Source organism: Rattus norvegicus, chromosome 14 (assembly GCF_021556685.1).
Source record: "Rattus norvegicus strain SHRSP/BbbUtx chromosome 14, alternate assembly SHRSP_T2T, whole genome shotgun sequence".
Lineage (NCBI taxonomy): Eukaryota > Metazoa > Chordata > Mammalia > Rodentia > Muridae > Rattus > Rattus norvegicus.
In genome coordinates this window covers 81610159-81622290 of record NC_141547.1, presented here as the reverse complement: position 1 = coordinate 81622290, position 12132 = coordinate 81610159, and positions in this window count along the sequence as shown.

The window sequence follows — 12132 nt, the reverse complement described above, 5'->3', positions numbered from 1 at the left end:
AACAACTACAGCAAACCTGCCTGGCACTGGGCAGGCGCAGACAGGACACACAGGGATGGGTGTCCTTCAATGCAGAGGTGGGGTGGGGTGGGCTCCAGGTAACCCCAAGGATATTCTGGCCTTCTGGGGGTCTTGACAGGAGGCCTAGGGGCAGCATCCCCTCACTTGGCTCTACCTTTGCCCAGTGGAATCTATCCCAGGGAGACAGGAGCCTGGGATGAGGCTATAAAATTGTAGGGAATGGGGCAAGGAAGGCTATTAGGGAAAAAGGCTCTGCCCTGGAGCAGTATCAGAGTAAATATGCCAAGACTAAATTAATTAAGGGGTCCCTAGCCTGGGCCCCAGTAAGCCTATGGTTAGTCTCTAGACACAGCCTTGTTGCTGGTCTACGTTAAACAATGCTGTTCCCTGCATGCAGAGTGGTTCCCTGAGGTACTGAGACCCTAGATTAAAGCCCTTTTGACATCTCCAGGACTGAATCTAATCTCACCTGCAGATGGATAGGTGGGTGAATGGGCAGATGGATTGAAGGATAGGTAAGTGGTCAAGTAGGAAGATGCATAGATTGCGTGTACAGGTGAATTCGTAGGTAGATGGCTGGTTATAGCATATGGATGGATGAATAAGCAGTTTTTTTTTTGGATGGGTCGATGGGGTAGGTGGATAGGTAGGTGAATGGGTGAATGAATGGGGTAGATTGATGGGTAAGTGTATAGATGGGTGGGTTGGGTAATGAGTAGGTAGATAAATAGGTAGGTAGGTGGGTGAGTGGGTGGATGGAGAGGTAGATGGTTAGGTGGATCTCGGTTGCAGTGATTGGTGAATGGGTAGATAAATAAATGGATGATAGATGGATGAGTGGATAATCGAATACTTATTCTGAAGAGTCTTGTTTGAGAGCTACTATATGGGTATGTAAAAGGCTGGGGCACTTTGATCGATACCCGGAAGCCCTGCCTCTTTTCTCTAGGGCAGAGGCTTTCTTCCTGTGGGCTCCCTCTCCTCCTGAGGAACCTCACCTATCCAGGCTCCATCTTTGTGGAATACCATCTGCCTCCATCTAGCTCTCTGATTTGATCACTCAATCCCTCTCCCCAGCCCCCCAGTTCTATGGGTTCCGGTCTTAGGCACCCCCGGCAAGGCTGGGATATTCAGCCTGTTAGAAGTGAACATGTGAGGGCTGGACAGGTAGAGCCTGGCAGTACCAAGGAAGAGGCTGGGCTCCATAGAGAAGGACCTCTGGGTCAGCGGAGGAAGTCAGCACCACACGACAGACCTGGGTGGGCTAAGCTAGACCTCCTGACTTACTGCATCCTGGAGCACCATCGAGGGACCAGAATGTTCTGGAAATGCAACCCCATGGAGATGTGCCAGCCAACCAAGAGCCCACTACTGAAGGGATTTAATGTTTGGCCTCTCCCATAACAGGACCAGAAAGACATCCTAAGCATTTCCCTGGCCAGATGAGGTGTCAGGCTCCACAGTCTGGGGAAGAGTGAGATAGGAAGCAGGCCAGGCTGGGGGTGTCTGGCTGGGCCAGCTAGACCGAGTGCCAGGCAATCAGCACATGTGGTCTGCATGAGGTTAAGTGTGCACAGTAGCCCCATGTTTGAAAGAAGGGTCCCTCTGCTTCAGCCTGGATAATTGAGACCCTTCCGCCCCACCTCTGCCTCAGAAAACACACATGACATGCGAACACACAAATGCCTTGTCAACACATACACTAGAGAGGAAGGGGGAGCGAGTGAACCATGGGCATCTGTACACACCCTCCCTGGGGCCAATGGCCTTGAATGTTGATCCTTAGGGGTAAAGGCATGAAGAGCTGAGGGTGTTGGTGGGGCAGCGGGTCTTCCCTCCTGATACAACTGACCCTCACCCATGTCTCCCACATGTTCTTGCCCCTCCCCCTATTTAGCACCTGACTCCTTCCCATAACTCCTTTCACACCGTGTTCCCTCTTGGGCCATAGCCACCTCTGTCCTCACTTAGAGGCTAGCCCTGCAGCAGGAAGACAATCGTTTCCTCACACAGGGACCTCCTGAGAGTCCAGGCAGACTTAGAGTGGGCCAGATGCGCACTTAAGGACCAGTGTTAGAATGCTATGGGCATTAGGAATTGTGTGCTCCCCACCCTCTTGGGATACACAGGGATGGCCCTGCAATCCACTGTCCTATAGGTAACCACAACCCCCTGTCTAAGTATAGCCAGAAGCATCCTTGTAGTATGTGTCTTCCCCAGATCCTGAGAACCACAGGGATACTAGGAAACCACACAGCCATCCATCCAGTGTGATCTGGACATGAATCAGTCATGTGAATGTGCTGGCCTGGCATGTACGTCACTGGGCATCTGCTCACCAATGTAAGTACGAGAACTGCTTTGTCTGCCTGTGATCACAGAGGGCTCAGGCTACTTGCTCTGCGGCCCACCATCCTGCCCTCTTCCTTAACTGCTGCATTTCCCCATCTTGTGGCAATGCATACACTAGGCTTGGTGCTCTCTGAAGGGTGAACACAGACTCAGAGGCCCAGCTCCCCTAGGGACAAACATCTGGAAGGAGGGACAAAAGACTCATAAGCCACTCCCAGGACCAAATCACTTCAGCTGCCCTCTGGGACCTGACAGTCAGCGGAGGCTGAGATCCCACCAGGTCCTGCACCTGCCACCAAAGTGCACATGAGGGAAGGGCTAAACAGCACAGAAGAGCCCAAGCCCCTACCCTCCATGAATTAGGTCAAGAGAGGTGGTGGTAAGACACGGAGACCTCCTGAAGATATCCTGGAGTTCAGCAACTCTGCTAATGGGGTCTAACCTCAAGGTCTTCTGCCCAAAATACCAATGGAGAGAAATGGTTGTCAGGAGAGGTAAGTTTACCCAGGAGAGGCTGGGGTGTTGTGAGGAAGGGGTATGGCTCCATGACAGGGCCAGATGGGGAATGGGGAGGAGGGGTAGCATCCTGGCCATGGTGGCTGAGCCCAGCCATGCAGGGCAATCGTAATTAGATAATTCCACCCTAAAAGGTGGAGACAGGAGGGTCTGCAGGGGCTGAGTCCCAAGCCCTGCCTCTCAAAGGCCAGAACAGAAACCCCTTAATTGGTTGTGGGGCAGGGCATGACGAAACGCTGTCAATCCCAGGCCAGAAAAGAGGCACCGGGGGTTCTCTGGCCCAGTTGAAGTCTGTGGAGATGAAATGGTATTTGCCTGCTTATGGGAAGAATGATGGAACTCTGAATGAGTGGCTGACCTTCCGGAATGACAGGTGACCCGCAAGATAGCTGTGGTGGGCAGCGGCAGCCGCCTCGAAAATTGCTACCGCTGCCCGAAAATAAACAATAAGAGAGCAAATGTGGTTTGAAAAATTGACTCGTTTCAACACTGGGGGAGAAAGTGAATTATCTCAGGCCACCGGTCCGAGTCATCGGCCTGCACCTCCCCTTGTAGCTGCAACAGAGAGGCCAGGCTGAGCAAGGAGACCCCATGTAGGGCACCACGGCAGTGGATGTGGGCTACCCCAAAGGTCTCAAGCCCACCCTTAGTGGTAAAGGGGGCTCTACAGTAGTAGCTCTACCCAGGAAGAGTGAGGAGGCAGGAATACTGCCCAGTGGGCAGTCCTCAAAGCAATACCAGGGCTGAGGTCACAGGACACCCGAGGCTGTCTGCAGACACCCAGTCTGACCTCACTCCTTCCCAGGGGCCCTGGCTCAGCTCTTCAATAGGACACCACCAACCAGGCCATCATCTGGTAGATGCAGGGACCATAAAGGCTCCCTGGGATGCTGAAGTTGCTTCCTGATGCTCCCCTGTGGTTTCTCCTCCAGCCCACCTCCAGCTACTTCTGTCATCTCTCCTTCTGCAGGGAGAGACCCATTAAGACCCCAGCACGCAGGGACAGATGTGAAGATCTTCCACAGGCTCGTGTGTTTTTAACACTTGGTCCCCGGGGTATGGTGTTGATTGTCAAGGTTGTAGAACTTAGAAGTGGGGCCTTGCTGGAGGAAGTGGGTCACTGAGGGTGGGCCTTCTAGGGGCTGCCCCATTCTAGACCTATCTCTCTGCTTCCTGGTCTGCAGAGGAGTCTACTCACATACTCCATCATGAACCCCATGACTTCTCTGCCAAGATGGGCTGTGCCCTATCAGAGAACCCAAGCAACCCTTTCTCCTTCAATTTGCTTCCCTAGTAACCAATCCAATGTGGTAGGAGGTCTGAGGGCCCAGGGGAACCAGGCTCCTGCCTTTGGAGCATCTTCCTCTCTCCCTGACTCCCAGGAAGCAGCAGTCTCCATCTCCTGGGACACAGGACAGAGACACTAGGCCATCTCCTGTTCAGCCACCCAAGAGTAGCCCTCCCCAAGGCCACAACCTCAGCCAAGGGGGCCAACAGCTTCTGCCGGCTCCCTGTTAAGAGCAGAAGCCTGGGAGGTCCAGCATGCACGGTACCCCAGCCCTGCGAGCAGAGCACTCATTTGGATCAATACTAGAGTCCCCACTCTCACTGGTCAGGATGCATGGCTTTGGAAGCCTTGAGGGAGGCAAGCCACATACAGAATGTTTCTTATTTTAGAGCCCAGACTTGTGAAAGCATGAGGAGCCCCCTGGCACCTCTGCTCAACATGGGGATCATTTTGAAGCAGTTTTTGGAATACTTTCTGGTTGTGTTGAGACACTCTAGAGACCAACCCCAAAGAAGAGACTAAAAATAAAGTAAAAAATAAAGAAATGGGCTGGAGAGAAGGCTCTGACTGTGCTCTTCCAGAGGTCCTGAGTTCAGTTCCCAGCAACCACATGCTGGCTCACAACCATCTGTAATGGGATCCGATGCCCTCTTCTGGTGTGTCTGAAGACCACCAGTACAGTGTACTCGTATACATTAAATAAATCATATTTTAAAAAAAATAAAGAAACAGCCTAAAACGTGGCCCAGGAAGCTAAGGGTGGGGCCTCAGATCAACCATGACTGGGAGCCCTGCAGGCCCCAACCTCAGGCCATAGCAGAACCATTGCTCTTCTTGACTTCAGCCTCCCTGTGCAGCTGGGTATGAAGTAGGAAAAGGCCCAGGCAGCAGGGCCCATCCACTGCCTAGTGACCAGCACATAGCCCATACCCCTTTCACACTCAAGAGCCAAGTTAGATTCCTGGAGCTATTGTGTGATTCCGAGAAGCTATTGTGGCATCTGCCTTGATCAGTAAGAGTGGCCAGGAGCTGAACTAGCCACGAGACACCTAGGCTCCACTAAGTGCCACTACATTGAAGCCATCGTGGGAGTCTGCAGGTACCTGAGCCCAGGGCAGCTCTGCCATTTGAGCCTAGCATATGTGCTACCACCCTCTGGCCCTCTGGCAATGTGCTTAACTGGGCTCCCCAGAGGGTCCCCTGGAGAGGTGACAATCAAGGGAAGTCACAGGAAGGGCCAAGCCCAGGGACCCCAGGAGACAGGGAAGGAACTTATGACTAAGCAAGAGGGCCTGTGGGTGGGAGGGCTTGGTGAGAGGCCCTGTTAGGGGGACACTGTGCATATACCATGGAGAAAGCAGGACCTAAGGCTAATACTTCTGCAGAGGCCCAGGAGTCTCCAGCTCTCCGTGCATCTCTAACCTCACTCTTTTCTTGTACCAGATGCTCAGCTAATTCGGCTCACACCCACTGAGCTATGTGAGAGTTCCTTCACAGGAAACCCTCCATGGGACACCTCTGTCTCCCCACTTGCTGACCTCCATTCCAGACAAGTCCATTCCAGCAGTCACAAAGGGACATCCTAGAAGTCCAGCCCGGAAAGAAACCAAGAGCAACCCTCCACCCCTCACCCCAAGTACCCTCATTGCTCAGCGGCTCATAGGCAAGCTCTCAGCCTCTCCCAGGCAGCCAGTGTGGAGACCCTGGCATCACACCACACCAGTGATCATGTCAGGTTCAGGGTCAATGGCCTGTCAACTAAGGTCTAGCTGTGGCTGGGGTGCCTTGAGGTCCTTCCTGTAGACCCTGCTGACTGAAGAGAAACAGCCCACTCCTCATTCATCAACTTAGCAGACACAAGGCACTCAACTGCCCCCTGCTGCACAGATGGAGGCTGGAACAGCAAATGCTATCCTAGCCTTACAGCCAGGAGTCAGGTCTTCTGATTGCAACCACTCTCCTCTCCAGGAGACTTGTAAGCCCCTGGTCTCTGGCCTCGACAACTGTGGAAAATGCAGCTGCACTCTTCCCTTGGGGCTGAGAGGCCACCATCTTGGTTCCATGGTTTCATCTCAAACCTTTTTCAGTACAGCCTAGAGAGGCCTTCTTTGCAGCAGGGTTATAAAACCAGCCATCAGCAAGCCGCCAAAGGGATTCCACCGGAAATCCTCTCAAAGGTTTTGTCATTCTCTGATTCTTTCTGGATCTCATCATTGGATGGAAGCCACATGACAAGCCCTCCAACACCAATTCTTTCCTGTCTCTTGCCCTATAGAGACTGCTATGACATGGGGACAATACTCTTTAGGTTCTGTGAGCCCTGACAACCACTAAAGAAAGCCTAAATGCCCCCTTTAAGCAACAGAGCTCATGACATTTGCTGGCAACAGATGGCCGAACACCTCACCCATCAGAGCAAGGCCGCTCTTCTAGCTTCTCCACACCCACTCTCTTCAGCCTCTCCCATCACTCAGAACTCAGGGCACTCCCCACACCAGACCACATGCCCTGTGGTGTGCCAAAACCTGACCCACCAACGTTCACCCAGAAAAACAGAACCTGTGTGATGAAAGCTGCACTTACCAAGTGCCCTGAGAGCCATCTCCACAGTCCACAAAGTCTGTTGTGACTACATGTTGTGGGAGCCAAAATCGATATGGGGAGGAGAGAAGGCCACCAGATGAGCTGGCCACAGGAAGAAGAACAGGCCTTGGGAAGAGGGATGGAAAATGGAGAACGAGAAGAGCAGGAGCCACATCTATCCCGTCTCCTCTAGGCTACAGAGTCTTGCAAAAGAAAGTGGTACCTGTTCTCAAGGAATGATCCTTGCTGACCCAGGGTTTGGAAGAACTAAAGAAGCACATCCCCTGTGTTATACACCAGTGTCACTACCCAGAACATCCCATCATTCCAAGCTGAGACACCACCACCCCCTATCACCATGGAGACCAACTTGTCTTCACTGCAGCCCCAGCACTACTGATTGGATCTGAATGCTCTGTGGTCCTCCTCTTGGCGACTCCTCCAGAACTTGCCCTTTGCTGACAGCCACCCTCAGGATGATGTTGTGGTAAGTGTCAGGAAGAGAATTTCACAAGGTGAAGATGCATTGGATGACTCTAACTCCCAGGATGCCCTGGACTGGCTTGCTTTGAACTTGCTCGGAGCCTGTGGCTGGAAGAACTCATTTGACACAAAGTCTATTTTACAAGAAATTGTTGTCTCTTGTCACTTACTGAAAACTACCAAAAATGGAAAACAGGGAGAAGCTTGGTGTTGGGGGGCTTACATGGTCTGCATCCACACAATCAGAGAGCATTTGTAAGTAGGTGCCCCATGCGTCAGGCCAACTGTGTTGGGCTTCACTAGGCCTCCATTTGCTCTGGGCACAGGATAGCCCACCTGTTGGGGACCATGGAAACACACTATGGAAACAGACACATGAGAATCTCTCCAGATGCTCTGGTCTCAGATTTTGAGATCTCAGGAGCCACAGAACTGTGTTGCCTGTCTGCCCATTGTGGTCATACATACATAAGAGCAGAGGGACCCAAGGTTTGGAGCCACACACACTCAGTCACTAACTCAGGAGGACCTTGGTCCCCAGGTTATCTAGTGACCTCTCTGTGTTATTCCCATCTGTTCTCTTCTTCAGGATATATTCTGAGGCAAGGAGAAACATCATTCACCTGCGTGCCCACATAGTCAGCAGCCAGGCTACCTCAGGAGGTGTCTGTGTTACCTGTACATAATTAGTGTACTCAGATCAGAGCCTAGGCAATGCACACAGCTTAGTCCCCATGCTTCCTGAGCCACACACACAGAGCTCTGTTGTCCCCCTGATCCTTATTGTACCCTTACTCAATGTCTCTCCCTGCCCCTGTCCCTGCCCCTGCCCTAGGCCCTTGCTCAATCTTGGATGCAATTGTGGAACTTTTCAATGACCCTATCTCTTCCTTTCCTTCCCAGGTAACCATTGACTATATGGTCCCTTTCCCTCCAGGCATCAGTGTGGTAAGGGTTTTAGTTCTCCCTCTCATACACTTCCCAGACCATCACTGTGCTATACCCTGTGCACCAGGCTGGCTGAGGAAGTAGCAGGCTTAGAATACAGGGACAAGGCACCAGTGACAGTCATCAATCTGCCCCGGGATTGCAGAGTATGGTAGGCACCTCCTACTGGAGTAGGCATGGCTTTAGGTCCTAGAGCAGAAGCACTGTGGAACTCAGACCTCCTGCTCCAGTTCTCTCTGTGTGTCCCAGGATCCTGCCCTAGGACTCATAGGGGACTTAGTAAGCAGTGGAAGACTCATTTCCTTATCAGAACCACCAGGCCAGCTCAGGCAAGGTGCGGTCTCACTATAATCTACAGAGAGGACTCAGGCACAGCAAGAGGGAAGTTGGGAGCATGTGTACCTCGGATAAATAGCAAGTGTGATGCCTAGGTGGGCTCTTGGCCTCCCTGGTTCCTTGTAAGGAGTGGTGACAGGTAAGGAGGGCCACAGGAAACACTTGGACCCCATAAGAACAGATTTGACAGCTCCAGCTGCAGGCCAGGCCAAAGGGCTGCTCAGCTAAGCCCTTGAGTCTGACCCTGTCCCCGACTCCTATGCCTAGAAGGCCACAGAAGCCTCTGCTGGGCTAGCAGCACCACCCACGTCCACCTCCCGGGTCTCTTGGCACTCTGGGCAGGTAGGAAGGCCATGGGAAGGCAGGGATGGGGAAGTGCCTGCCCTCCCCACCAGCACCCAGTGCTTTCATCCCATTCATCACCCTCTGTCCTTCACCACTCCCTGCTCCTTGCCCGAGGGAGAGCCATTCAGATCTGCCCAAGCTGAACAATACAATATTTCTATTGAGCTGTGGATTTGATTAATAATTTGGAAATGAAATCAATATGGGCTCTGCTTTTCATTCCTGGAGGGCCCTTGTGCACCAGGCTGGCTGAGGAAGCAGCAGGCTTAGGACATGGGGACAAGGCACCATGGGCAGGTGTCACTTACTTGGTCTGGGAGTAGCAGGGTGTGGTAGCCACCTCCCGCTGGAGAAGTGGAATGGGAGTGACTTTGTGTCCTAGAGCAGAGGTACCGTGCACTCAGACCTGGCAGGTCTCAGGGAAGTGATGCTGTGTCTGTGCCAGGCATTGCCCTCCTAGCCGCAGAACCCGGGGCCTGGATCCCCCATAGCTCACCAGCCTCTCCTCATTCTCATGTTCCAACAAGGCAGGTAGCTAAGCCACACACACTATCGCTTCCCTTAGTGTAAGGCCACCCATGATCCCCAGACCTTTGGTGCTAAACTTCCCACCAGCCCTTTTAACCATGGCTCCAGGGCCTGAAATCCCAGGGTGACATCGTACCCACACTGCTTCCCCAAATCTCCCTAGTCAGGTGTGAGATAGCCTACAGATCTAGCCATGTTTCCTCCTTCCTGTCAAAGACCTTCTACCAGCTCACATCAAGGCAAGGCAGTCAAGTTCAGGAGAGGTGACCCTGCTGACGTCGGTAGCCATAGGCCTGAAACTGGGAGACTTTCCTGGCCATCACTGTGCCAGTACAGCCTGTATCCCAATCCCACCCTATCCTGCCCATGTCAGTGCTAAGTGGACAGGCAGCCCAACACTGTGACCCATTTGGCACCATCACCACTACCTCTAGCGCAGGCTACAAATGCCCTCCCATAGCCTTTGCCCTGAAGCAACATCAGGGAGATGGAGGGAACAGACTAGATAACCTCCCTTCAGGCTCCCAAGGCTCAGAGACCCTACCCTGCTTCAGGGTGCTGAGCAGGAAGTGGCCTCAGCAAAGCCTGTGTAGGAAGAGCCCGTGACTTCTTCCTTATCGCTTCATGAGGCCCACGAGAATAGCCTAGCTTCTCCCAACTGTAGGGAAAGATGCCTGACCACAAGGCCTTGACCCTTGCCCAGGTGAGCACAAGGCCTTGACCCTTGCCCAGGTGAGCACAAGGCCTTGACCCTTGCCCAGGGATCTTGGGTTCACCCCTGGGGCCTCATCTGTGGTTACAGAATGAGGTCCGTGAACTATCCTAGTAATTCATCTTGATCTCTCAGACCTAGAAAGAACACATACACTTGAACAAGTACAGAGAAGGTCGGCAAATTCATACATGTACACCTCTGTATCTGCCGTAGAGGAGAAAAATAGGCAACACCCTCTCCTCTCTTGGGTGTACCGTGCCAGTCTTGGCATGGCCCTTGCTTCTCATGTTCAGCTTATCCTTGGAGCACAGCATGAAGTGGTAATTGAGGAATGAGGAGTCCTGTTCTCTGGACCCTTAGAGACCCCAAATGGCAGAACTCAACCCACTCATCCTAATCTGACTCTTTGGCCTTCAGCAACCAGTCTGCCCCCAGCCCAGGAGGTTCCAGGTTTCTGCAGCTGAGAACACTTCAACCCCTATTTATCCTAGAATAAGTGTTTGGGCATGGGGAAAGGCACAGAGTTAGTAAACCCTGGCCCCAAAGGACCTTCCTATACTAGCTCTCGGGACAGTGATCACAGCTAGTCATGGCCAGGAAAGCCAATAGGATCTCCCCTAGGTTATCCCTGGCACGCATGAAGACAGGATACTTGTCTCTCAAGCCCTCCACTAGGTCCTGAGACACAGACAGGCCTGAGGCTCAAGAGAGCTCTGCTGCACAGTATAGCCTGCCAGCCAGAGACCAGCTGGTGGGCACCAGCTCGGGGTCTCTGCCCCTTGGACAATAAATCAACAGGAGAGGTAAGGGCCCCCTCCCCGAGATCCTCAGGGCAAGCCTGGATGCAGCACCTCTGTCAGTGGGTGGCACTTGAAGCCCTGGAGGCGCTCCCTGGGAGCCAAAGTTCCTTGACCCACATGCGGGGGAGGAGGTTTTATAGGAGCCATTGACCGGCAGCATTGATCCCCAAGAATGTATCGCACAAATCATTTTGCACTAAACTGCGGAATCGATGGAGAAATCTCCCGGAAAATTTATATTAAAAGTCTCTGTTTGCCTAAATGAGTTCCCTGTGCCCATATTGAATATTTGGCTGATGAATTGAATGGGTTTAAATTTGAACATTGCAGACCCATTAAAGAATGAATTCTTAAATCAAACCCTGCCATTTATGATTGAAATGAGATTTCCTCCGCGATGGACCAGCCACTATATAAATCAGCTGTGCATTTTATACCGAACCATAAACAAGATATAATTCTTTTAAATACACAACAGGTGCCTTAAATCTTTTGATGCATCTTGTATTTATCTGAAGTGTGGATTGCTGTATTTACACCAGGTCACACAGGCCTCTGATGGGCCCTGGCTGGTGAAGGTTAAATTCAGAGAGCCACCAGTGCCTAAGCACACAGTCTTCTGAGGAGTCCAGGGGTGGGGCAGAGACACTGAGTTCAGGTTCCTACCAGCAACCCCAGCCAGGGTCCACCAGGGTGAACTCGGAATCACACACACACGCACATATGCACACACATGCACACACATGTGCACACACATATGCACACGTACACACACATGCATATGCAACCTGCCCATACTCACACAGTATTCACACATGTGCACTTGGTCCATGCTGAAATGTACATGAATGCAAACCCTTATGAATGTACATGTGTGCAAACTCATATGCATAGCATACATGCTTACACATGACACATTTCAAAGAACTAGGCATGCATCAGCACTGTACACAGAATAAAGCCACAAGTTCACACATGTACACGTTTACACTGAAGTACACACACGATCACATGTACAACCAATCCCATACAATGCCCACACGCACACAGAACATATACCCAACCAGCACATGTACAACTCTACACAAATGTACCAGCAAACTGGGCATGGTGACCCAAGCCTGTGACCTCAAGCCTTGGGAGTCTGAGGGAGTGAGTTCAAAACCAACCTGGGCTCCCTAGCAAACTCTTTGCCAAAATGACCAAGGCAAGAATGG